This window comes from Erithacus rubecula (genome assembly GCF_903797595.1).
Source record: "Erithacus rubecula genome assembly, chromosome: 8".
NCBI lineage: Eukaryota > Metazoa > Chordata > Aves > Passeriformes > Muscicapidae > Erithacus > Erithacus rubecula.
Genome location: NC_136659.1, coordinates 19,309,125 through 19,336,604, shown reverse-complemented (window position 1 = coordinate 19,336,604; position 27,480 = coordinate 19,309,125). Strand labels below are relative to the sequence as shown.

Genomic DNA, 27,480 nt, shown 5'->3' with positions numbered 1-27,480 from the left:
AGCAGTACATTTATAACTGCAGCATTGCACCATTCCTTCAAATTATTAGCATTAGTACATGTAACGAAAAGAAAAGAAGTGAGATAATGAAAATAATTAATAGAAAAACAAAAGAGAAGACCTGGTAGTCGTAAGATGATGCCTGACACTGACTTGTACTAGATAAAAAGGAAAAATGTGCTAAATGAAAAATGTAGACATAATAAAATTCTAAAAATTCATGAAATTATAGCTTAAAAAATGTTTAAAGCAAAATGGAAACCTGTAGATTTGATCAACATAGTTTTGAAATTTAAGCTGAAAATACAAATGCCATGAATCTAGAAACTAAGCTCTACATAAAAGAATTAGGCGCGAATTAAATACATAACTTTATTGCCTTATTGTTCCATGCAAGATTATAACAAAGATTAATTTCTTTGTATACGAAAGCAAGACAAGTTTGCAGTATGTGTCTACTTGAATTAACATAATTTATTTCAAGCTCCAGTCTTGTTGTTTCATGTATTAAGTTAGCAATACCCTTCATTTATCTAAAAAAGGATACATTTAGGACTTTTGATTTTGCATTTTGATTGATTTTTGAGGGGGTTGCCTTCTCAGACATTTGCAGGCAAGATGTCAATAAATCTTATGTATCTAAAATGTGTATTTTTCTGATATATACAGCAATTAATCACATGTGTCTGTCAGACCTATTAAAACTTTTGTGATGAGCAAATATTTTTCCTTATGTATCCAATTTCAGGTTCTCATTAAAAGTTATATTTTATTTTAAATTTTATATTTTTTCTTCTGAAAACTTTTGGGACCTGGTAGGAAGGTAAAATAAAATATGAAGTAGGGCTCTGACTCTCAGTAATCTAGGTCTACAGTGAGGCAGGAGAGGATTGGCATGGATTTTGGAGTGTATTAAGTTGTCTTAGTCCTTCTCTGTTCCCTGCAATATAGATGCACTCTCCCCCACTACCAACACAGTTGTGAGCAAGCTCAGAACTGCTCAATTTTACTACCTGTATTTCACAGCCTCTGGAGGGCCTTTGGAAGAGGAATGTTGTGGTTGTGTTATTTGTCACTCAACACCCTCCTCCTCCCACATTTTATGGCCAGGAATTAGGACCTGTTTAGAGATCTTAAGTAGAAACATTATTTTCAGGATATATTTTCTTTTCATTATAAAGGGTCTCCTCCATTACCAGACAGTAGAAATGGACCTTTCTGTAGCAGAATAATCCTTATCTTTTATAAAACCACAATTCTATTTTTGACATTTAGCCCTTTTTTCTTTTTAAATATCACTTGTATTTTTGGTGATTAAAAGATCCCAGTGATCAATCTGTTGCTACTTAGCTTCATGGAACTGAGAAAAACATACAAATTAGAAAGGGAATTAGAAATTCTGAAATTTGTTCAAAATCTGACCTGATCTATGACACTGCATTATGCTATTGCTGTTTTGAAATTCTAGGCCAGCTAGTGTTTGTCTTATCTTTTTTTTCTCCCCACACATAAAAATGTTCCAGATGTGTTACACTGATTGAATTCCTCTGTTTAGTCTCGATGAAAAACCTGAAAATAAAGATGTCAAGAAAGAAAGATGGGGATTTAGTTCTGCAACTCAAATGAATTAAGGTTACCTCTGCTCACACAAAGAATGATTTTGCATGGAGTGCCTGTAGCAGTTACCTTTATAACAACCCTGACATCCATTGAACCACAGCACAGATCCAGAACAGGCAGCAGAATACTAACAGCAACAACAACTGTTACAACAATCATAAATTGATATTAGTTGTAGAAAAAAAAGATTTCTACAAAATGCATCAGTGTGTCTTGCATCTTTAGATGAACAGGTAATGCAGTCTCACCGCTGAGACTATGAAAAAATCAGCCATATCTTCTTGGATAAAAAGAGAACAGCTTCCAGCAACTGTTCCAACAATGCTTCCAACAACTTATTTCATAGAGGTCACTGTAAACTCATCAAATGGTAATAATTTTTGGTCACTACTGACCTGGCCTGGATGCGAACTGGTGACCTAGAGATGAAAGGCTCTGTATCCTATTACCAACCCCTTGAGCTATCCAGTCCCCCTGGAAGGTTTTTTAAGAAAAGAAGAAAAGAAAATTAAAACTTTTAGAAGCTGTTTTCTGTTTGCAATTTTTTTTTCTGTTTGAATTTTTTCTCCAACAATGTTGAGCCTTGCCCCTATTGTATTTGTAATGTATTGTTACACATTGTTCAGATGCTCAGCTGGCTCTGAAGTCCTCCTTAGCAAGAGGTCTTTCATTTCTTCAACACATACAGTTGGAGGTAATTGCCTTAATTGCTCTTTCTGTTTTACCTTTTTTTAAAATTATTTTATTTGCCTTGGGAATTAGATGAGGTATCTCAGGATAACCAGGACATTAACTTAATATATATCCAAGATTGCACCCACACATACACAGACAACACCTACACACATAAGTTACAGCAAGTGGACAGAAGAAAGGGAGAACCAATTGAAAAGTGAATTGAATGCAGAAAAGAGGTCAATCAGCATTTCTTAATGAGTTAATTTAGCAAATAATAATTGTTATTCCCATCTTGTTGGAAAAAGTCTGCAGAAGGTTAAAAGAATGTTGGCAACTACAGCTCTTATTTTTGCTTGCTCTTTAAATCTACATCAGATGTACATGACTCAAATTGCATTTTTTATTTTAAAAGGGGCTTTTCTTTTGGGCCTATTTTGTGTTATTTCTTGATACAGAATATAATGGCAGTAAATTGGAAAAAGATGTTTGCATAGTTGTTTGTTTGGTTTTATAAATTACCTATGCATTTCCTCAAGGCTGGGATGTTGCTGGTCAGGCTGACTCCAGTGAGCAAAGCTGCAAAAGCCCAAGTTGATTCTGCTTGTTCACCTTCCTATAGCTTCAGGTAGGTGGAACAGCAATAAGAACAAGTGAGAAGCAACACCTGATGCCTAAAAAGACAACGGAGCTCTGGACTATTTTACATTTCAGTCAACATTCATCCAGGGAAAAAAAATAATCATTGTGGGAAACCATGTCTCTAGAATAAAGCAGTATTTCATATATATACCCAAATTTTCATGTTTAAATTTCCATAACATTTATCTTCCAATATCAGATTTATATATAAGATAAAAGAATTACTGCAATACTAATTGTATGTCTTATCTTATGCCCAGTATGACTTTATGTGAAGACAAATTAGTAATCCAGATGTTTTTCATTGTTGCTGTTTGTATCTTCTTTTGAAAAACTCTTCAAAGAAAACAGCAATAACAGGACAAAAATCAGCTTTGCCATGAGAACTGCTCATATGTGTAGAATGAGGACTGTACAAAACACCAGCTTATCCCTGCTGTGTGAATAGAATATAAGGAAGCTTTACTAGATTGAGCCCTTCTGTGGGAGACATGGCTGAACACAGTGAGATATAAATGTATTTTAGTTGCCAGGGGTAAGTATTTCCTATAGATCCTGGCACCTCAGCTGCCACAGGCTTTCCAGGAATTCCTACATTGGAGCTGAGTAATGGATTTATCAGCAATCTATAAATAAACAAGGAAAAATCTTTAGTAGTGCTTATCCACTTTTTCCACAGCTTTTGCAGATTCTGTGAAAAAGTTCCATACTCTGTTCCTGGTGCAATTGAGGAAGAAATTACCATCTTTGGGATGGAAAAGGAGATTATAGGATTGTGCGTGGGACATTCTTTCTACTCAAAATTAAAAATACTTTATCTGCCTTCACTTGGAATGTATCAACTTGATAATTTTATGCTTAAATAGGAAAAGTTCCCAAAGAGGTGTCAGAGAGAACATTTGCATTGAAAGATGGAGAAGTGAGCAAGTAGACAATGGTTTAGAGTCTCAGTGCAGGATTGCTGGAAGGGCAGGAGGTATGCCATGAATGGAAACAGAGCAGGGCATGTAAGGGACAGTGGGATCTGCATTTACCATGTGCTCATACTGAAGGGCCTGGAGGACAGCACACAAGGAAGTCTAGAAGACTGAAACCATACTGATTTGACCAAGTGGGTATCAAGCAACAGAAAAGTGTATTCTCCCCCAAACTGTGGAAGAGTTGAGGCAAGGGAGGAAAGGACATATTAACTGTATGTAAACATACAGTAACAATCCCAGGCAGGGGATCAAAAGAGCACCTGAGGCAGACCATGAAGAAAGCCCACCCCATAAATCAAAAAGATTAACTACCTGATGCTATAATAATGGCTTTCTGTTCTCCCTGGTACTGTAAAATTGATGATGAAAACTGCCTTTCTATGAAGTTAGAGGAGCCTCTTCTACAAGTCATAACACAGCAGAAAGTCAGTGGGATTGGAGGAAATAGTTATGAGGCTTAATTTAGGAGCAGCTAAGTCAGTTGGAAATGTTTGTCACAAAAGCAATGGAGGCAATGGACCTGAGGGCCAGCAGAAAGAATAAAAACATGGCCCAGGGCTGAGGATTAAGAGCTACCCTCAGCAGAGGCTCTGGGATCTCTGGCACAGTTGCTTAGTGTGAGGTTTGGAGATGCCCAGGAAGGAAGATAACTGTGATGCACTACCGGAAAAATATTCCCACATAAGATACCCTGTCTTCTCTGAGCACATACATGGAGTTGGATTGAAGATGGCTGTTGGGAGGGAAAGGTTAAAACTGGAAGATTTGGTGAGGAGGGAATAGCTGCTCTCAAAGTGAATGTGCAACTGGGAATACTAGGCATGTCATTGTGGGAAAATTCCATTTATTATGCCTAGTGTTGTTTTTTCTCTGCCTGTTTTGAGAAGTAGAATTCCTGTTTAGACATAATACACTCTCACAGAATGCCTGAGCCTCCTGCTGGGAGAGAGAGCTCATAAAGCACAGCCTTGTGATAAGCTGTGCATGGACAAAGCCCTTTCATGAACTGGGGCAGGCTGCAGGCCCTGCTGTCCCCAGGAGGATGAAGTTGCCCTAAGGGAGCCTGTGTCCCCATGTGTCTTTGCCTCCCAGCACTCTGGCAAGGTAATGAAATAAATTGACTCTTTGCATTTAGCAGTGTTTTGCTGGTCACCCTGGTTACCTGCCAATTCACACAGTGGCTATCTAAGGATAAAAGTTCTTTATATTGAAAGGATAAAGTACAGTGCCACAGCACTACTGTAGATGTTTGAGAAGACCTGGTAAATTTTGTAAAGAGACATAAGCATGAAAACAGAGCAGTTACTTGATGTGGGAATAGTATCTTCATATTTCACTGGATGCAGTAAAAAAAACCCAACTTCTTGCCCTCCTTGTTGCATTAATGAAATGTTATTAACTTCTATATGCTCTGTAACATTTTCAATTAAAATGCAAACTATATTATGCATCCCATTCAAATTTCTTCAAATTTTGTTGCTAACAATAAGGGTTTTCTGAAAGATACAACAAATACAAAACTGGAAAAAAATTGTATCAGTTGCAATTATATAAAGTAACTCTTCCAAAGTTCTTTTTCTATTGTAGAATTACTGTCTAAAAAAATACTAAGATGCTTCCTGTATGATTTATGAACATCTATATAGAGAGACTTCAAAGTTTATGAATTTTTAAATTGATTTTCAGGAGACACAAACTCCTAATAGACTTTCCATAAAACTCAAAGGTAATGAACAAGATCACAGTCCTCAAAAGTCCTTCTGAGTGCATGGTGTTTAGATCAACAAAATATTTTCCTATTTTAAAGAGAAATTTGCAGAAAATATTGACTCACTTTCTTGAGAGTGAATACATAATTCTTAATTATGAGAAAAAATGCTAAATTTACATTGAACATAGTTAATACTGATACATTATTTACACTAAACCTATAAAAACTCTTGCACTAATGATACCCTCCTGCAGTTTGTGTTTGCAAGTGTTGCAGTTCTACAAAGTGGATTTTGCTAGAGAATGGAAAATTTTTCTATCACTGACATGTCTCCTGCAGGACATTTTTAAACCACAAGAAAGATAATACTCTTACTGGCACTTTGTTAAAAAATTATGAAAACTAGTTTCCAAGACAGGCCAAAGAAGACTGAATTTAGACTCCAAAAATGGATTTTATATCTTATATATTGTGTGTATACAATTGGAGTGATTTACTTAATGTAACATATAGGGCATTTTAAATTATGTAAAAAAATTAAACTGCAATTATATAAGTATCTGTAGTTGTGACTATTCAAATCACAGTATTTTGGAATGTGTTATATGTATTAAGAGTAATGGTCAAATCTTTCTTCAGGTTATTTTGAATATATTAGTTATAAATGGAGTAACAGGGTAAAGTTCTCTCCAAAACAATATAAAAGCCAGATACAATTTTTTACAGAAAGCCATTTTTCTCAGTTAAAATAGCAACTAAAAATCTTAAAATAGCTGAGGTACCTTGCTCCTGCAAAAATAATTCCAGAAACTCTAAATAAAAATATTAATTTTCTCATTTTCATGTGTGGTTTTTTGTTTTTTTGTTTTTTTTTTTTTTTTTTAACATCAAAATTTCAAATAATTATTTCCAAAGAGTTAAAGCAATTGAGAAGCAGTGGAGGATGAATATATAGAATCTACTTTTACTGGTACTGGGACTTGCAGGTTGTCTCTCCTCCTAACCCTTAATATACAATGTAGTGATTAGTCAGACTGCACTCATTAAGGGTAGAAAAGGGGGAAACACTCTACCCACAACACAAATAAGGGGAGGAACCAGAGGTCTACCCCATCCAAGCTGAAATATACCTGATATGAAATATAAATGCATAGCCTGTTATTAGTTGTGAATCTATAATGACAGACACTTGATGCTGTGTTCTGTAACACAGTTATGTGAGAAGTGTTTCTTTCATATTAATCAAGTTTTGAGTACTCTTGAAAATGCCTCATTTCCACTTTCCTGGTAAGGGAATCTAAGCAATAGCCATAGAATTTTAGAGGAGATTTTAGACATCAAATACTCTAATTTAGTTTTAAAAGTTATGAAATTGGACTGGAAATTTGAAATACAGTAAATGTTTAAAGCCATCAGCCAGAAATATGCATAAGGCATGCAAAACTGAAAGTGCAAGTGGATTTCAGATTGTTTGCTGCCTTCTACTATTTCTCTAATAAATCAAGCACGGCATGACATGCTTTATTTTGTGAAGTTAGACACAAATGCATGCTTTATTGTCACTTAATTCTCTAACTCAGCAAAGCAAATGTACTCAGTATTCTACATTTTCAAGTAGCATACCAATTCAAACTAGCGCAAAAGCATTATACTGCCAGTACTAACAAGCTAAACAAAAAGCAATGGGTATATTCAAATCTCAGTTTGCAGCTACTTCTGCTTGGTACATACAGTAATTGAGATGAGAATATAAACCCTACGACAGAAATTTAAGTTAAATTAAAGCAATCCTTTACTTTGCCTTCCAGCATCTGGGTGGAGTTAGTTTTGAGATTCAATATGGAAAATATTAAAACTTCTCAGAATTCAGTATACTAGCAGATATTCTAAATGCCTTTAATATGGCAAAATTCCCTTCTGTGCTTAAGGCAAGCACAGGCAATGGATCGCTTGCACCCTATTTTGGTGCAAGTGATTCATGTATCTTATACTCACTTTGGAAAGGGAGTTATGAAACAGCATAATTATAAAATTAAATTGTAAGTAAAGAGTACAGCTGAAGACTTCTAAGAATGTAACTTCAAATCTGAAGTGTGTTTCATATTTAGGCATAAGAGAATAGTCAGTAGTATGTACTGACTGTGTAAAATGCTGCATTCTTCCTATTTACCAGAATGAAAAACTTATTTAAGAAAAACATTGATTGAATTACAGTGGTTGAGTACTTGGCCAATTGTTTTAAAAAATCATGCAGAGCTTTTTATAAACACAGCCTCTTGCGGAATACTTAAGATATTTTACATTTTCAGTGCAAAATTTGCACGGTTTTGAACAGGGGTAAACATTAAAATTTAAATACGTGCTGAATAAAAACATTTTATCACAGCTCAGAGTAGGTATGGGCAATATAAGAAAGCCAAGAGGGCTGCTTTAGTTTTACTTTCTGCAGACAGAAAAATGAATCTCTTTTTATGAATTCTTATGAAATTAACTCCATTTCTGAGAAGACTTTGATTTGACTATAGTCTTATGAGCTGGTCAATTATTTATTATTTGAATCTTTTTACTGTTCGTGAGTCATTCACAAAGTAATGCCAACAACTGTCAGTGAGCTGTTTTGAGTACTTGCCAAGTGCTTTGGAAAAAAACACTGTTTCAGAAGTGCCAGCAGTAACTAGAAAACCTATATATATTTGGCCAGTCAAATCTGCTAAGTGACTGGAATCAGGTATTTCATTGACTGTCATTAATATTGGAGGATAGAGCTGAAGCCTATTTGCTTTTCCAAGCTTGTCTGTGATTCCTAACCAGTAAATTGCTCATGAATTATTCACATAGTGTAGCTGAAATTCTATAATATGATTGGGCTTCTGGCAGAGTTTCATAGTCATTCAGCAAGCAATAGGGGAAAGCAGTAAGTAGATTTCAAATAACAGGTATCTTAATAACAGCTTTTTTTATGCATGAATATCCTAAATCTTGTAAGTGGAAATTTGCTAAGGCAATCATGTAAATGTACAGAAAATTTGAATAAATCATTTGGCAATCAATTCTGACATCTTTCTAGAAATGGCCATTTCTTCCAATATCATTTTAAGAGCTGCATTTTTTTCCTTCATGCATAACATCTGTACTGGTCTCCCAGCCCTTCTGCAGCTGACCAGAAATCATTAAAAATGTAAAGCTGACAGCAGTTTCCCAACATTTCTCTGCACAAAACCACATACATTTATCTGAATGTTCATGAACAGTATGTACAAAGAAAGAAAAAGAGAAAATAGCTAAATCAAATAGTTGCATATTCTGTAGAACTTGACCAGCTCTTACCCTGCTGAATATCACTTCGTGAGTTTCATTCAAGGAGAAAACTGTTAAAAGTCAATTTGCTGCATGAAGCTGAAATTTATTAATTTAGTAATCATTGGTTAGCAAGGCATTTTCTGCTGCATTCTGAAGTGGAGATAGGTAGTCTGCTGAATACAATTTCAGGAAAAGAATTCAAAGCCTCAGATTGATTTCATTAATCTCAGATTTCTAAAGATTTTGCATTGTTTCCTCTTATGTCTCATGACACAGGAAAAAGCATTCTCTTGAAGCATATTTCACTGACATGCATATAGAGTTAGTTTGTATTCAGTGGCTTTAAGAAACAGAACGTGTAAACAAATGAAAAAATAAGTCAAAATGGCTTCTTGAGTGAGATGAATAGTAAGCAGGGCCTCTAAATTACTCAGGGTAGCAAGAAATAACCTCATATACATTGTACTGAATATTGAATGGATTAGTTGAAATAAAAGAAGCATTTACCTTAAAAAATAATAACTTCATAGAGGAATTGAACCTGATTTGCTTTTTAAGTCAGCCAAACTCAGAAATAGATTTAAACCACTAACAAATGTGAATATGTCTGTAGTATCATCTAATGAAATTCAGTGGGGTTAGATTAAAGGAGGTTTATAAAATATAAGGAAAAATGAAGGAGTTCAATTTCTAGGAGCAAATATCTTTGTTAACTAATGCTAAATTAGATTCCTGTATAAATATTGTGATATGTTTATCAGTAAAGAAATCATTACAATTTTGTTACATTTTATTACAGAGTCTTAATAAAAGACTCTGTTAAGAGAGTTCATAGTTGGTAATTTCAGAGACTCATATGAAAAACTCCTGAGATTGGCTAGAAAGTAAAGTAACCTTAATGAATGTAAGTTCTATGTGATACTGCATATGGATTCAGGTGAATGGATAAAGCATTTTGCTGATCTGTTAGTAAAAGATATGCAATAAAAGATAGTGCAGCCTTTCTGCATGGACTTGTCATTCCTTGTTGTGCATGCATGTATTCCTTCTATGCATGCATTATTTCGGATTCTTTCACGTTGTCTTACCCTCATGCCTTCAAATCGTGACAAAGCTCTTAGAGGTCTCAAAGCTCTTAGTGTCCTAAGGGACTTAATGGCACCAAGTTCTGAGTAACCCAATGCATTTGCTGTTAAGCTAACCAAAGAGACCTATATGAAAACAGGAAAGTGAAAATTATTATACTGTACATTCTACTTTACATACCATAGACGTGAGTTATACACTTCGTTAGAAGATTCTAATTTTGGATCACTTTCTTCAGGAATAGGGAGTCTTTCAAGTGAAGGAAAAAAGAAGAAAGAAGCAATATGAAAGAAGAAAAGGTAAACAAACAAAGATAGCATAAGATAACTAATGTCTGGAAACATTAGTACTTCTGGATATCACCCTTTGCTACCAATCTGAGGGCATTTAAAACCACAAAAATTGAATTAAATTAATCTTTCATTTTTACCAATTTAGGTATTGGTCTTATTTTTTCTTTGTTTTACAATACTCTTGGGATCAATTATTGAGGTTGATAATGTCATTTGATTGCTCACAACTGAAAGGGAGGTGATTGAGGTTTGTATTGAACTAGATGTGGGTCACAGAACAACATTGCTCCTCTGAAATTCGGTAAAAAGGATTATTTTTGCTATAGGCAGTTATACTGACTAATCCTTTTGCCTGACTCCTGAAATTATGTGCTTTACAAATTGACATTAACCTCAACTATACTGTTTCTAAGACCTTAGAAACAGTTCCACAGGTGGAAGAATTTGACAGGTCTTTAAACATTCCACATCCCTATATTACCTCAGTGCAAAATACCATATTCTCCACATTTGCTATGGCTCCTGTCCAAAATATTACCTTCTGTTTGTTTCCCATTTCCCCTAAATGTTCCCTCATTATGCTGTTCTAATTCCTTAACTACTTACTGGGCCAAAAATAGCATAATGTTCTCATGTAGTCTTTCATTATAAAGAACAATATATGAGGTAAAGAGAACTGTAGGACTATGCTCATATTTTAAAACAAGGATTATATGTGAAATTTTTAGCTTTTAAAAGTTAATAGCTTTTCCGAACTTTTCAGTAGCTCTAGCAACCACAAAATGTGATTCTTTTGAAATCTAAATTTCTTTTCCCAGCACATTCATATTATCACTGAAAACTTTCAAGCTGCCATAATCTAAAGGAAAATTAAAGAAAATATCCACATGCGCAAAATCAGCATTTATCATGAACTAATTCAGACACTTGAATATGTACTATACCTTCACATAATGATGTATTCACATTTTCACATTCACAAGGTGGCTGTTTGGGTTATTATGATTTAAACAAGGTCAAACATTAGAGAAATTTAATTTAGAAAACTAACAGCTGCTTCTGCTTGCCTGGTTGTTTGAACTTTTTTGTTGTAGGTGTCACTTAGGTACCCATTTTGAGAATTTCAATACAAATATCAGAGAAGGTACTTTCTTTGTATGAAATATAGTTACCTTTACCTGTATATGTGGAGTTGAATCATAGATGTATTTAAACCATAATGTACCCAAATAAAAAATGTGTAAATACCCACAATCACCCCCTCCCCCAAAAAACAACAACATAAACCCCAAAAAAACCTGAAGAAAAATAATTACTCTGATGCTCTGATTAGCCCTTGTATATAGGAACATATTGAGAAAGTGTTGGATTTTTGGCAATACTTTGGGACAAGAATTTCTTATAAAGTTCTCTTTTTGTCTATTCAGTGTACATTTCTAAGTTATTGAAACCAGGACAAAAAGAAACTTAATTTTAAAACTGAGCTTGTTCAATACTTCATTTTTGCATATGTTTTACCAGAAATTACTGTTTTGAAAATAAGTAGTGTCTGGTTCTGGTTCTGTAAAACTGTAGAACATAGTATTTGAGGTTCACCCACAGAAATTCATGAACTGCAGAAACAGTGTACTTTCCAGCACACTGGAAACTTTTTCCCAGGGGATATATGTAGGATGTTCTTAAATGCTCCATAATTATATCAATGCATCAAGAAATGGCTTGGGGGCCACTGTGTGAGGTCTTCCTGCTCAGGAGGACAGCTTCCAGCCTCTCTTAACATAGCAAGGCATAAAATGAAAGACAGAAATGCAATTTTCCCAGCTACCTTACTTTTCAAATTAAAAAGTAAACTAATTGGCATTAATAGATATTATGGCTGCAGAGAAAGTAAGTTTAAAAATTATCAGATAAACATAAAAGTGTCTCTTAGGAAATGCACTACATACATCAACAATCAGGAAGTCCAGCCAGCACCAGGCATTAGTAAAATATGTTTGGTAGCCATAGGCCACCCATTTCAGCAGCATTTCCAGAATGAAGATGTAAGTGAAGACTTTGTCAGCATATTCCAGCATGGTCTTGATAGTTTTACGTTGTTCAATATATATGTCTTCAAAAGCCTGTGGGTATAAACATTCAAGATGTATTATTTTTTGTTACTGCACATACTTCAGGTTGTACCACAACAAACCAAAAAAGGCATAAAAAAAAAAAGTAATCTTCAAGAAAAGGCAAGGGTATGTAATTTCTATATAATGCTTTTTTTTCTGAAAACTCAGTATATACCTATCTTTTCCCTATGGAAATACATTTTCCACCTCAGAGGAATAAGCAGATATTACACAGCAACCCTCCACTGGCCAGAGATTTTTTAAAATGCATTTATTTATTGCTGATAGTGAATTATTCGTGTGAGATCATATTCCATAATGACAAATAGAATTGATTCTGCCTAGTGTTGTGCCTGAACTGAATTCTACTGAGATCATTTGGCTTGTATGTAGGCAGACCTAACTTCAAAATCCAGGGCCATAGCTGCAAAATTGAGCCTATAATACAATTTTGAAACACAATTTTTTTATTATGTAGAAAGTTAAGTAATTTGCCAAAGAGTAATTAAATCTGTCAGGGTAGATGCTAGATATACTCTGCATTATCTTACACCAAATAGTTTGCCTAAGAAACTTTACCTCAGTGTATATATATATATATATATATATATATATAGGCTCACTTAAATTTTATAATTAATCTACAATTTCTTTATTCTTCATCCTTATTTGTATTTTTGAAAAAATATTATTGTTAGGGTTTATATTATGGTTGACTTCCCTTTATTCTGCCCCTGCATGCTTGTTAGAGCAAATTCATGCTTTTGCAGATGTCCCTTCAGTCTACATGTCTATGAGTTTATATTCAGTAAAAGCTGAATTGTAAGTCTAAATAATAAATTCTTATTCTTTGAAAGGAATTCAAAAACCCACACAGTCTCAGCTTTTTTTTGCTGCTCCAGCACACAGCATTTATAGGAACTACATAAGCCAGCCCTGGCCCTTGCAAGGTGTTTTGAACTGTTAATGCCATTATAGTTCCAAACACTTCAACAGTGACAGTCCTTTTCCCTCAGCTACATCAGTAAGCAGCAGTGGAAGGAGAGAGCACACTCAAATAAGAAAGTTGAGTATGTTCTGTTCTTCACATGTTGCTCCTCTCTGCCTGAGGCATATCACTGCCACTTCCAGCAATGGAGTTAGGCTCTCTCTAATCACTTATATCTGTTCTTTTTAATACATATTCTTGAGAAGAGACTGGTTTTGCTGAATAAAATTTAGTCCTATCATTTGAAGAATGGAATTGTGTTAAGTTAAAACAGTTAGAAGATACAATTTTAAGGAGTTTTCTGACAACACTGTGTTCATGTTTTACTTACCAGAGCTCCACTACTGAGGAGAATCATAAAGACAATGAAAGTCTCAAACCAGTTGTGTTCAACAATTCTGAAGCAGGTTTTTCTAAGGTTCCACCACTGCTTTCCTCTCCCTTCTTCTATACTTACTTGACAGCACTTGAACCTTCTCACACAGCCTTTAGAACAGTGTATGTATTGAGAGGAGGAAAAAACAAAGAGATTTTGTTGAGTTGCATTAATTTTGGTTATGCATTGTTAATGATACAATGTTATCTTTACTGTGCTATTTAGTAAAAACCCAATAGATTTTCACCTAGATAACATTTTTCTTCAAAGAAAAAAAAAAAAAAAAAAGAACTAGCATTGAGACAGTTGGAATTTACAGTTAAATGAACAAGAGAGAAGAATGTATTTCTCATTTACCAAGAAGTAAATGCTCAATACAATGCACACAAAAAGATAAAAGTCCATCAAAGATGAAGCCAAATTACAGAATACAAAGTAAGAGTTAAAATATATAAACTCATCCAGATGTCAAGTAGGTTTATGTAGTAAGATATGGGCAAATGATATTAAACTATACCTTCTTTTGTTCAGTATACCCAATTCAGTTGCATTCATTGCATGAAAAAATCTAAGCCTCTTATCTGAGTTCTGGGCTTTTCAGTACCAGGTAATTTCTCTAACTTGTGCCTCTAATTTATTTACACTTTTATGATTTAGCTACTGATTTTTATGTAGAAAAATACTAGCAATAAATAATTTTTTTGTGACAAATCCTAGACTGTTACAGTACTCCCTCTTACAAGTTCAATGTAAATTTCTAAAGAATGATCTGTTATCATGTCCAGAAGTAATTCAAACTGACAATAGCATTTATTGTCCAATGCCTAAATCTATCTTTTCCTTACACATACCAAAAATGACATTTTTTTCCTTATATTACTGTTTAAAAAACAAAATTTCTTTTCCCACCTCCCTCACATGCACACATCCATAAGCTTTTTCCAAAAAAGTGCCATTGGAAAAACATTTATGACCAGATTGTGATTTTATTGAATTGAGGGCCAGTTGAAAGAAGAATGAAAGATGAAGGAGTCCACCATGTGTGACTGTTCTTGCCCCGGGTGGCAAACAAGGCTCTTCCTTCTCCTTTTGCTAATTTGTAGAAGATTCATGTAGCATTTTGCACAAGATCATATAGATGCAGTTTTCATTTATCACTAAACAGCTGTTTTAGTAATGTATACTTTATAGAGCACTTAGATATCTGTGAAGAATATTTTTAAATAGTGTGTTTATTATCTGTAACTAAAGTCTGAAAGTACAGTAATATACTAAAATAAAACTTTCAATACCACATTTAAAAATAGAGATACATTTCCAATAAAATGTTTTCTTAGCTGTTTATCCAATACATAGTATAATTGTGGTATCAGTGTCCATATAATATATTATGGACTAAAAGCACTGCTGCTAATTATCAGAGCTTAAATACTAATGAAAGGTTAATAGGATTCCTAAATCTAAACATTTCATTTATATGGATTCCTATATCTCAATACTTAACTTACAGAGAAAACAATTCTGTAATTCTATTAATAATTATTAGTAGTGTTTTTCTTCCAAATACCTTCTGTGAAGCAGGCCTCTGGCTCCTGGGCTTCTTCAGGTTCAGCTTCTGGTTGTTCTTCTGCAGGAAGTCCAATATCAACTGTGCTGCCTTCAGATGAACTGGATGAATTTAACTTCTGTAAAGGAAAGAAGCATCACAAATGCACAGTAAATAATTTTAAGGCAAATTTTATTTGATTCTGGAATAAGTAAATTAGACAATGTTTTTGAATGCTCTAGAATTCGACATAAGTAAATTATTGTTAAACATCTGAGAAGTTTCTACAGTCTGGTTTTCCTCCTGCACTGTATGAGTCTATTAAATAGGTGGTGTATCAGTAACAGATCAGATTTCAAATAAAATTGTGTTTTAAACTGAAAAATGTGGGTAATGATGCCAAACCTAAGATTTATGACCACAAGCCATAAGTTGTAATGACCTCTTAACCTACATAGAAGTAATGAAGCTTAAACAAATACACAGGATTTTGTAGTGTCTACTGAAAATCAGGTAACAGTCTAGAAATAACTACATAAATGGGCTCTGGGAGCTCATTTGGGAGCTCTGAGGAATGAGGGAAAAAAAGCAGGGAAGGCCATACTTCAGAGGTTAGCAAATCCAGATTAAAACTGAAAGTTTTAGCTGAAAGTCTAGCTCAGAGTGAAGCAGAATCTGCATACAATAAGGCTGAGGTAGTTTAAACCCTTAAAATAATCAGATTGTATTTTATCAACAAATTTTCACCAACATGATGAGCATAAAGAAGGAGAGACTTAAGCTGGAAACTAAATTAAAAAAAAAAAAAAAAAAAAAAAAGAAAAAAGAAAAAAAGAATGCACTTAAGCTAATTCTCATCCTAAAAATCCAAAAACTGTTATAACATGAAGCATGCAGCTGAAGCCTGGTTGCAAACTATCTCTTTGGTATTGTGGCTAAAATGAGCAAAATTGTGAAGGAAATATATTTAATATGTATGGCTAAACAAAATAATGAAACACTGCAATATAGATCACTGAGTCTAACTATAAACTCAGCACTGCCAAGACCACCACTAAACCATGTCCCCAGGTGCCACATCTTTTAAATACCTGCAGGTATGAGAATTCAACCACTTCCTTGGGTAGCCTATTCCAGTGCTTGACAACCCTGTCAGTGGAGAAATTTTCCCCAATATCCAACCTAAACCTCCTCCAGTGCAACTTGAGGCCATTTCTTCATCCTGTCTCTTCTCACTTGGGAAAAGAGCCTGATTCCCACCTCAGCACAACCTCCTCCTGTGTGCATCAGTGCTAGGTGGCAGCAGGCCTTTTGGTATTGAGGAAAAAAAACCCAAACACTAACAAAAAAACTCTTATTAAAGCAGTAGTAGCAATGAGTCAGAAGTGTCATAGTACTCTTTCAATGGGATAAAAGGTAACCCTGCTCCTACAGGCAGCAGCACATCAGCAGACAGTTTCCTAAGCTTTCCTAAACTGAGACTGTCTAAACAGGATCATTTCTCCATTGGTCAGTCATAAACCAGGTGCTGTCTCTCTATTTTACTGTCTGCTCTGTGATGAGTTGGATGATGGGCTGGACAGCATGAAGGAAGTGATGAAGAGTAGAAAATAAGCCATTATTTTCCTCTAAAGGATCTTTGCTTAAACATTTTATTTTGAAATTCTTCATGCTGGGGGTGTTTCATGATGTGCTGAAAGAAATTTTAAGAACCTTTATTATAGCAGTGGTCCATAAGCATAAGTCAAATTAATTATAGAGATTTTAGCTAATTTATTCGAAAGAATTATTAATGCTTCAGATATTAATTAGGAAATGGGAACAACACTGTATCTGAAATGTTGCTATGGAGAGAGACTGCTTTGTACAGATCTCCTTTCTTGGAGAAGGATCCAAAAATTGCACTTAGCTTAACACCGGGTTTTTGCTAAGAGCACTAGAGGGCTCTTATCTTACACTGAAAGGACAGTGGTAAAGAATCCAGCTACTCTAAGATTTAGTGTCTGAAGCACTGTTAGCAATAAAACAGTTGGACAGAAAGGAGAAGGTGAGCTATCCTGTAAAGATACTACTTTAATACAAAAATGTGAGCTAGCTGGTTAAGGCAGAGGTTTCTCAAGTGAGAAAATTAACACTGTTAAGTGTCTGGAAAGGCAATTTTCTAATTGGTCTAAAATGGCAACAAAATATGTCATTGAGGGTGGAGTTGTTTTGCAAAATTTGTCATCAAATTAATTTAAATTATTTTGCTACAATAGCCACATCCAAAAAGTTACATAATGGAACAGTTGCAGCTTTAATATGCTTTTCTAAATTACAGTTCTCAAAACGGCTTTTTATCAATAGTCTGATTTAGCATTCTTTTAACAATAGTAGATATTTTCATTTGCTGCTGTGTAGCTGTTTTTAGGGTTAGGGAGTGTAACATCTACACTGCTGCTTTCCAATTTTAACAACCAAGTGAATTTCAAGTATATGGGAGAGTCTGTGGTTAAGACTTCTTTTTATGGGAATCTAGGTCTAGAAGAGCCAACAATTTTAAACTCTAAAAGAATTCCTATGTCTAAAGGAGTTACATAATCTATGTTTTCTGGTTTATATATATGTTTTCTGCTTTTTCAAGAGCAGAGAGAAGATGTAACACACTCCTCATGGGACCCTTGTCACAGAAGGCAAACAAAAATTTCTGATGGTATAACCCTGCAGCTTAGGCACTCCCTACAAGTTGTAACAGCTACCATGTGGACCATAGATAGTTTTTATGGATTAGCTGAGTCTCCCATTACCTGGCCTCTTACTCCCTCTTGGAGGCTTAAATTTTTAACTCTTTCTCACAATTTTGTTCACCAAGAAATTAAGTCCTCCATTATACACTCATTTATTGCCATCTACAAAGAAGTGTCAAAATAAACTATTAAGAATTGAATACACTGCGGTATGAGAAATAAAACAAAAAAACCCCTAAAGAATGAAACAAAATCCCACATAACAAAGATCCTTAAAAGACCAGAGAAATGCAAAAAATATCTAAATACCTCTTTGCTTTCTTCCAGGTCTGATTCACTACTAAATTCTTCTGTGTTTAGATTTTCAAAGTCAGATTCACCCACAGCAATGGGCACTGTCACAGTGAGACTTGGGTTGTTTATGAATGACATGTAATCACTCTCATCAATTATGTATTTTTCCACACTGCTGCCTGTGCCTATACCACTGGTGGTTCCATTTACATCTTTAATATAGTCATGGTCCTTGCTTAGCTCCACAGTTGTATGGTTAGAAATGCAGCTATTTTTATTGTTTAAATCTTCAAGCGGCTTGATTTCATCTAAAGCTTTCTGTTTTTTAACAAAGGCTTTTTGGATGAATTCACGTGCTTTTCTTTTCACATAATCTATGCCTTTCTGCATTCTTGCCACAGCAATCTGGAGATTGTTCATTTCATTATCATCATCTGTCACAGCCAGGTTGTCAGCACTGAATGAGCTCAAGAGCAAGGCCAAAAATAGATTCAGTACCTGCAGAAAGATTAAAAAAAACCATGTTCTAGACTTTATTAAAAAATAACATTTCTTTTATTAAAAAATGTCCTACTAGTGACATCAAAGGCTGAAATCCCAAAAATTCACCATAACCAAAAAAGTACCCTCAAAATTTTTTCTCTTCTCTATAAAAACCAAGCTTATTTCGCTTAGCTTAGGTCCTGCTCACTATTCAAAAATATTGGTACAACTGACTAATATCTGTAAATGTGTCTTTAATTCCCCACAATATAGAAATATTTTGGTGTCAAAGCCAATAAACTAAAAATGGAGCTATCAGATTTGCTGTTCGGCATCATTAAAAAGTTTAATTTATCCCATCACATGACAAAAATTATATTATTCAGGTGACTAATCATATGGTATAAATAATAAAAAAAAATTTCACAGCAAATGGTTTGTAAAGAGCCCATAAACTTAAATTATTTGGAGCACAAAATATTTTCAAAGGGCCAAGAGAAATTAGTCACATTCTTAATGCCCACTCTGATATTCTTAGGATTTTGACATGGCAGAATATCTTGTTCTCTATCCAAAAAAGCTCTTAAGCTTAATTTTAAGCATTTCTTGAAACTACCTGCTTAAGTGCTTTGTTGAAGAAGAGCCAGAGCACTTAGCTCACTTCAGGACTGAGACCAGTCTCTTGACAAATCACTTTTTGTTAACACTTTGATTACATACCACTAAGTTTCCAATCACCATGACCATCATGAAGACTGTAAGGCACATGGCTTGGCCTGCAACCTCCATGCAGTCCCACATTGTTTCTATCCATTCTCCACACAGCACTCTGAATACAATCAGGAAAGAGTGGAAAAAATCTTGCATGTGCCAGCGAGGAAGTTCACAGTCACTGGAGATCTTGCAGACACATTCCTTGTAGCTTTTCCCAAACAGCTGCATCCCAACCACAGCGAAAATGAACACAATGATGGCCAGCACCAGGGTCAGGTTCCCCAGAGCCCCCACGGAATTACCAATGATTTTTATCAACATATTTAGTGTTGGCCAAGATTTTGCCAATTTGAAAACTCGCAACTGGAAAGAAAGAAAAATATTGTTAGGAGAACCAGAAAGACACTAGGATATGTTAAAGTTAATTTGTGGAAGGATGTTGCTGCCTTTAGCTGGACTGTTCAGAGGGTATCATCTTGTCTAAAAGCATGAAGATGGAAATGTCCCTCAAGAAAGATTTGCAAAATTGTAATTTGATATTCTCAAAGCATAGCTTTCACTGAAGGCCAAAGAAGCTACTCATTTGAAATTAAAGTCTAGGGTTCACCTGTTAAAATCATCTGGACAACGTTTCAACTGGTATTTGTGGAGAACTATTCCTGTGATGCCAATGAAAGCATAATAGGTCTAGTGAGTCAATTTATTTCTGCATAATGGGGTGTTTAAAGTGTGTATGTATAATGGATACAATGGAAATAGGCCCAGGGCACCCTGCTATCTGTTTGGATCTCTATCAATTCCCACTGAAGACTCTAAGATACCCAAATCAGTAAGGATTTGTTCTAATGAAACTGTCCTCAGGATCAGTATTGTAGCAAACATCAAGGACATTTGTAAGACAAAAATAAAAGTGTTTTAATGAAGCCACATTGAAAGAGCAGTACAATTAAAGTATATTTACCAATCTGAATGATCGAAGAACTGATAGTCCTTCCACATCTGCAAGACCAAGTTCAACCAAACTAAGTGTTACAATAAAACCATCAAAAATATTCCAACCTTCCTGGAAATAATAGTAAGGATCCATTGCAATTATCTTGAGAAACATTTCTGCTGTGAAGATTCCAGTGAAGACCTGAGTTCAAAGGGCAGTTTGTTATTTCATGGTGAAACATAACACTCCATATCTAGCTGTTGTCTAGGTTTTTTAATTCAAGCATGTCTTATCAAAAGGCAAGACTTTAAAATAATTACACTTATTGTAGTGATTTATTATGCCCACCTTCCCAAAACAAGTGTCAGAAAACCAGATGATTCTTATATTAATTAAATTTTATAGTAAACAAATTACATAAACTTTTGTATAACATTTAAAATACCATTTCAACTTTCTAAGGGTATGGGCTTTCTCAAGCACTGTACAAACAATATAGAAATTTGATTTTCAGAACTTAAACCAGAATGCTTTCCAATAAATTATATGGTGTAGCTCTTCCCTGGTATACAAATTGCAAATGAAGCCAAATCTAAGATTAGAGGGGGACAGCTTCTTGTCTGTTATGGCCTGGGATTCAGTTCAACAGAGCTGTGATTATTTATACCGGGTGAAAAAATGGTATATTATAATGTGTCTCAGTTGATACAGCAACTGAGATATATTATAATGTACTGAGGTACAACAATTTCCTGAAGCTGAGTAACTTCTACCTGGGTGTCCCCAGTAAGTTCAGCAAAGTTGGTTGGCTCAAACACTTTGATGTCAGGAATAAAAGAGTATTTAAGAAGGCTTTTTTAACAAAGTACTGCTGGTAGTGGTTTCTCATCATGAATTTCTATGCTGAATGAAGTAGGAATTATAATTAAGACCCACCAAAGTAATAACCCTGAGTAGCTTTGAGGGAAGTTTTGGGAGAATTCCTCATATGATAAGAATGTACCAAAGTCACAGTTAAAAACTGCTTGAGCCCTGCTCTGATATGTTTTTGGGGTTTGTGTTTGTTTTTGTATTGATAACCCATTTTCCAGCAAGCTGAAAACAAAATAGGACAGCTAAAGAGAATAATCTAAGTGGGATAAATAGGAGATGGGAAAGAGTAGTCTGACTTGCTCTGCCTAGGAACACCAATACTCAGGATAGATTTTTACAGTCTTTAAATGTATGCAAGATAAACACACCAGAGAGGGAAAGTTACCAATTTTTAAGATACAGGATTGGAACCCATGAGAAAGACATAGGAGTGATACAGTTTGAAATGCTGACATAGGCTCCTAACAATCAGAACGGCACAGGGAGCTTTGAAGTGGAACTACTGGAGCAGCCAACCTCCAAGATCCTCTCTATTGCAAAAGGGGTTTATGTCAGGGAGCCTAAAACTGGAAGAATGTGGGGCTTATAGACAGGTTCTCTCACACTCCCTTTGCAGTCAGAGATACACCAAGATTTATACGGAATTTTCTTCGTTGGAAAACAAACATATAAAATGCTACAATACAAGATTTTACATTTTATCAGGAAACAAAGGTTCAAATTTCCCTTATTTTATGCATATGAAAATCAACTATACAATTTTCTATTCATTCTCCCTCCTAAACTCTATAGCTATGTAAATTATCTATTTATCCCTCATTACAAAACAAGGATTATTAAAAATCACATTATAAGAAATCAATTCTTAAAATAAGAGATAAAGTAGGACTGTAGCTGCAGATACTTCTACGTGATCAAACCTGTCAGTTCAAAAGCAGGAGAGCTACAAAAAGTTAACTCATGAAATCTTTAATAATTTATCTTTTTGAAGCAGAGAGAAAGAGAGAAAATACAGCTGACAACATGAGGAAAATATCTCTTACTAATTATCAGAGGATAAAACAATAAAAAGTAGGAGAGGAAAAAGTACTGCGGGATGTTTTTTTCATAAAGCATAGAAAGAAAAAAATTCACTTATCCATATAAAAAGACTTGCAGGAGAAAATTCTAGAAATGCTTTTAAAGGGATCTTTTAGCTATTGTAAGTTTCTGCTTAGGAAACAGCAATTAAAAACACATTAATAATTTAAAGATTTGTATTGTATTGATTAAGAAATTAACACCACATTTATTTGCATAGTGTCTCTTCCATGGAAGCAATGCATTTCCTGGTTTAGTAGTTACTCAAATCAAACTCTGCTTAAGATGGACTTTACTTAATGCAGCATTAGAACCAATTTTTAAATATTTAATTTGATTCTGCAGAACACAGCAGTATATTGATTTTACAGTATCCTAAGCTACATGAGTCAAATTTCCAGAAATGTTCTGATACATATATCTGAAGGCCAATAAATATTCAAATAACTGTGAAAACTTTTTCTTTTAGTTATTACAGACATATTTCCTTCCAAATTGTGAACGTAAAGCCTCAACAAACTTACCAGATTTCCAACTGAAAGTACATTATTGAACTCATCAGTCATCGGATAATGTTCCATAGCCATGAAGAGTGTATTTAAAACAATGCAAATTGTAATAGCCAGGTCAACAAATGGGTCCATCACCACTAAGTTGACAATGTGCTTAACTTTTAACCAATGTGGACTGCAGTCCCAGATCAAGAAAATATTTGCGAATTTATACCAACATGGTGGACATTTCTGTCTCGATTCTTCAAGTTCTGTGGGGAAAAGAAAGTTTACATATGTAACTGTGTGACTTCTCTAACATTCCTCCCTGCAATATGAATTGTACCAGGAAAGTTTTCAGTCTGTAGTGGTAGTGATTAACATTCCTTAAGCCCCCATTCCACAGGGCTTTTAAGGAAAGTCTTTAAAAATTGCTGTCAAATATATTTGCTATGTTCAAAGCTTACCAGTCAAGCACAACTTGTTTGTATTTCAATCACTATGCCAATCAGCATCAATTTATGCATCAGTTTGTATTATGTATTTTATTTCTCCTTGATTACACTTCAGCTTGTTTATCCCACCTACTGTTCTAGTACGTAAATATTTCTATTTTGAAATTTGTAGCATTTAAGGTAAAAATTTCCTTCCTAATTCAAGAAAAAACCCCATTTTGATCATCAAGAATAGCTTTACAGAATAACTGAATAAATATAACTATAAAAATGCATATATATTTTGCGAATAGTTGCATATGTTTGAAAAATGTTCAGTGGCTTTTTTGTGTCCAATAATACATTTTAATTACTGTGCAGAAACATCCACTCAGTTATGACCATGCACATGAGTTAGATGGTGACAAAACAATGAGATAGAAATGCTTCCTTATGTAATAATTTTAATGTTTAATTATGCAATAAACTTAATAAATAAAGAGCTTTGAGTTTACAGATAAATATATGTCAGTTTGTTGGATGTTATCTGTACTTAAGTTACTTTAAATTTCTTTTCAAGTTTCAACTCAAATTTTCAGAAATCCATGGGAAAAACAGGATTAAATATTAAGCTATGCATAGCACACACCTTCCACAGTGTTTGTGAGGATGCTAGCAATACTCATGGCTCTTTCCCTTAAAGCTGGATCTTCCAGGAAGTCCATGGAAACATGAAAAGAACCTGATACCCTCTTCCTCATTTCTGGTTCTGTTGTGGTGCCCTATATAGAGAATGATAGCAGGTGAGGCCACGTTGAAGAAACAACCATACTACAATATTAAAAAAGCCTGTTAGTAATGTCTTAGCTTGGACACGTGCTCCGTGCACTTCATATTTTATCATGTCGGACTTTTATTACTTTTTAGTGCCTTTTAAATAATTTTAGGAAGGCATTAGATCATAGGTGCCTACAGTTGAAGACTGAGAAAGAGTTTACTTAATTTTCACTTTTTTTCCCCTTTAAGATATGAAAAGTCTTTAAACATTTAAACAAATTGAAACAAATGGAAAAGGAGTTCAAAATTTTGCAAGCTGTAGTTTTTTTCCTTGCTCCCACTGACAGAATATTCTGGGGTTTGTAACACAATAGTCATTTCCCCTGATCAAACTGAAGCAAGTAAGAAAAGTCTGACTTCCTCATGCTTCCTCATGCTAGTACTTGTTAGCAGTCTGAGTAGACAAATTTGGACTAAGCAAGAAATTTTTTGGAGACGTTTTCTCTTACCTTGTGTATGGTAAGAGAATGGCAGCAATATGTGCTGCACGTATGTTCACACAGACATTTGCATTTTCAGAAATACGTATTGAACTGTTATCTTCCAATGAACTGTTTGTTGTCTATACTACAATACTCCACCAGAAATGGATGGAAAATATATAGGAATGAGAAATAAATGGAAATAAGGAATTGACAACTTCCTTACATTTTCAACCAGGCTGATAAGGAAGAATAATATCAAAATTAACTAATAATGCTAATTTTGATAGTGATAATACAGCATCATATTGATTGTAGTTCTATAACATTTTTGTATAATATTTTCCATTGTATGTCAACTTCAATAGCTAGATGGACCTTTAGATCAGCTAAAGGAAAGTATGGCACAGTAGTAGAGTGAAGCATAGCATTTTTATGAATGTGTATGTTATTATTTTATTACTTGCAAACTGTGACTTGCATTTGTTAGTCATGAGAATCTTTGTAAGTAAATGCTTAGGTTGCAAACCTATCTTAGCTGTTTTATATACTAAAGATTTTACAAGATGCAGGAGCATTCACAGCTTGACCAACCAGGAAGCATTGCCAAGGGTTCCATTCTGTAGAAAACACTGGCTGGTGCAGTAAGAGAAGGCCACCATGCCTAAGCTATTTAAAACTTTCTTACATTGTCATCAGTAGCTGGTTTATCTATTATCACCTCTGGCAGAAGCTGTCCAACAGGCGATGTGGGAACAGATGGTCCACCAACCAGGGAAACCACCCCATTGCAATCCACAGTGCTGTGCATCTTCCCATTCACTGGAAACACTGCCAGCATCCTGGATGACCTACTGGCCTGGCTGATGTTACTGTTGCGCCGTTCGCCGTGTCTGCGTGGCACAAACAGAGAATCCCTCCTGCTGTCATTGTCTTCAAAAGTGCTGTGCTCATCATCAGCAAAGTCATTTTCAGATCCCACATCCTTTGCTCGACCTCTGAAGCTGAACAGGCTTGTTCTGCTGTTGCGCCTTGGGGAAAACAGGGAGCCACGAATGCTCAGCAAGGACTGCAGGTAAACAAAATATGTGATTATTAGCTGAAATCCTCAAACATAACACTCCTGTTAGATAAGCACCGGTTTTCTTTTTTTCTTAAATGAGAGTAACCATATTACCAGGAAGCTACATGCTGCTGTGAAATTTTTGCATGTATTTCACTACAGATATATTTTGCAGATAGAAGTATCACTCTTCATGGATTCTTAAGGCAAAACCAGTGCTGAACACTCCTTTTTCAGCTAAAGTTGCCAAATAGATTAGTTGCAAAATTCCCACCAAGAAAAAAAAAGAAGTTCATACATGCACCTTGTTTTATGTATAAAGCATCTTGCCCATAGTGAACAAACATTGGTTCAAACATCATTGAAACGAAGAAAATACGAGGCTATTATAACAGAAAAATACTGTAGCATTTTAACAAGTCTAAGTAGATAGAATCATGCTAAAAGGAAAGCTACATAATCAATCAGAGAATATTTTAATATTATTTTAAAATAATCCTATTAGAAGAACAGAGATAAGAGGTTACATTTAATTCTGAGGGCTTTTTTTACAAGGCAATCTAGCAGCTAGAGCACTTCCTCTCAAGGACTAGCAACACTAATTAAGGTAATAAAAGTATCAGCATTTCCTTTGTTTATGCAGTAGCATCATATTACTGTACTTTAGGAAGACTAAGGTAGTTTGGCAACAGACTATCATGCTTTAAATATAAGCTTTTACTAAAAAGAAACTATAGGCAGTACCTGATGTGGAGAAGAATACTTCTTTTCATATGTCAGTCTATTACCCTCAATAGACAATCGAAAACCTTTCCTTCTGATGCTGTCTTCTGATTCAGACTTGTGAAATTCATCTTCATCTTTTTCCTCTCCTCCAGACTGCTCTTTCTGTTTCCTTTTTTTCCTCCTATTTCTCCTCTCTTTTGCACTCTTTGAGCTCAATTTTGATGCATCTGAGGAACTTTCTGAGAGCCCTCCTGCTTCTCCTCCAGCACTGGGCTCCCTGGACTCTGCAGATGCTGTTACTGCTGCTGCTGCCACTGCTGCTGCCTGCCATGATGCAGAAGGAATTTATGTCACTGAACAAACCACAACAAAATCTTTTCCTTTCTTTAATTTACTAATATGTAATTCCTATGCCAAAAGTCCCAGATCGTAACACTTTCTAGAGACTACCCTCTCCCTAGGTTTTTCTTCTAATTATTATTAATGAGTTGACTCAAGATATGTGTTGGTCATAGATTTCTCTTATCCTTAATGAGTAAATTTTAAATGCAGAAGTCTACCAGAGAGTGTTAATGACACTAGACTAGAAAACAGTGAATAACCTATACCTAGTTTTGAATATTCCTTCTTGGTGGCTGAATTATTCACAATACCCTTCTTCACTGCAGAATAGAAAACCTCTGAGCTAGCTCTGTCACTGAAAGACCAACAGGGTGCTTTATATTTCCAATTTCAGAAATTAAAAGTTGAATATCTCTAGTAAACTTACTTCCTTAGAGTCCAGCATTACTACACCATAAATGATACCTGTGCTGCTTCTTGTTGCTTCTTCAGTTGTTCCAGCATTTGCTGAAATTCTGCCTCTTTCTGCTCTGCTTCTTCCAGGGTTGCTTGATTCTGTTCTTCATAGGCCATGGCAACCACAGCCAGGATCAGGTTGATCAGATAGAAAGAGCCCAGAAAAATCACCAGAACAAAAAATATCATGTATGTCTTCCCAGCAGCACGAAGAGTCTGGAAATAGTACATTTATAAGTAAGAATATGTTAACAGAAATTCTGTTTTTCATATGTTA

The 27,480-nt window shown here is 34.9% G+C and overlaps 1 pseudogene across 1 annotated transcript in view; it reads right to left on the bottom strand.

Annotated features, from left to right (window-relative positions):
* LOC306804277 (sodium channel protein type 1 subunit alpha-like) overlaps nt 1-27,480 on the bottom strand; it is an 88,543-nt pseudogene that overhangs the window by 13,502 nt on the left and 47,561 nt on the right. The window contains exons 11-22 of the transcript XR_013777954.1: nt 27,213-27,419; nt 26,424-26,729; nt 25,338-25,685; nt 24,007-24,139; nt 22,957-23,195; nt 20,507-20,680; nt 19,552-19,908; nt 18,364-18,846; nt 15,350-15,467; nt 13,738-13,892; nt 12,254-12,427; nt 10,017-10,139 (exon numbers count right to left, since the gene is read on the bottom strand). The product of XR_013777954.1 is annotated as a sodium channel protein type 1 subunit alpha-like (transcript). The remainder of the gene's footprint in view (nt 1-10,016; nt 10,140-12,253; nt 12,428-13,737; nt 13,893-15,349; nt 15,468-18,363; nt 18,847-19,551; nt 19,909-20,506; nt 20,681-22,956; nt 23,196-24,006; nt 24,140-25,337; nt 25,686-26,423; nt 26,730-27,212; nt 27,420-27,480) is intronic.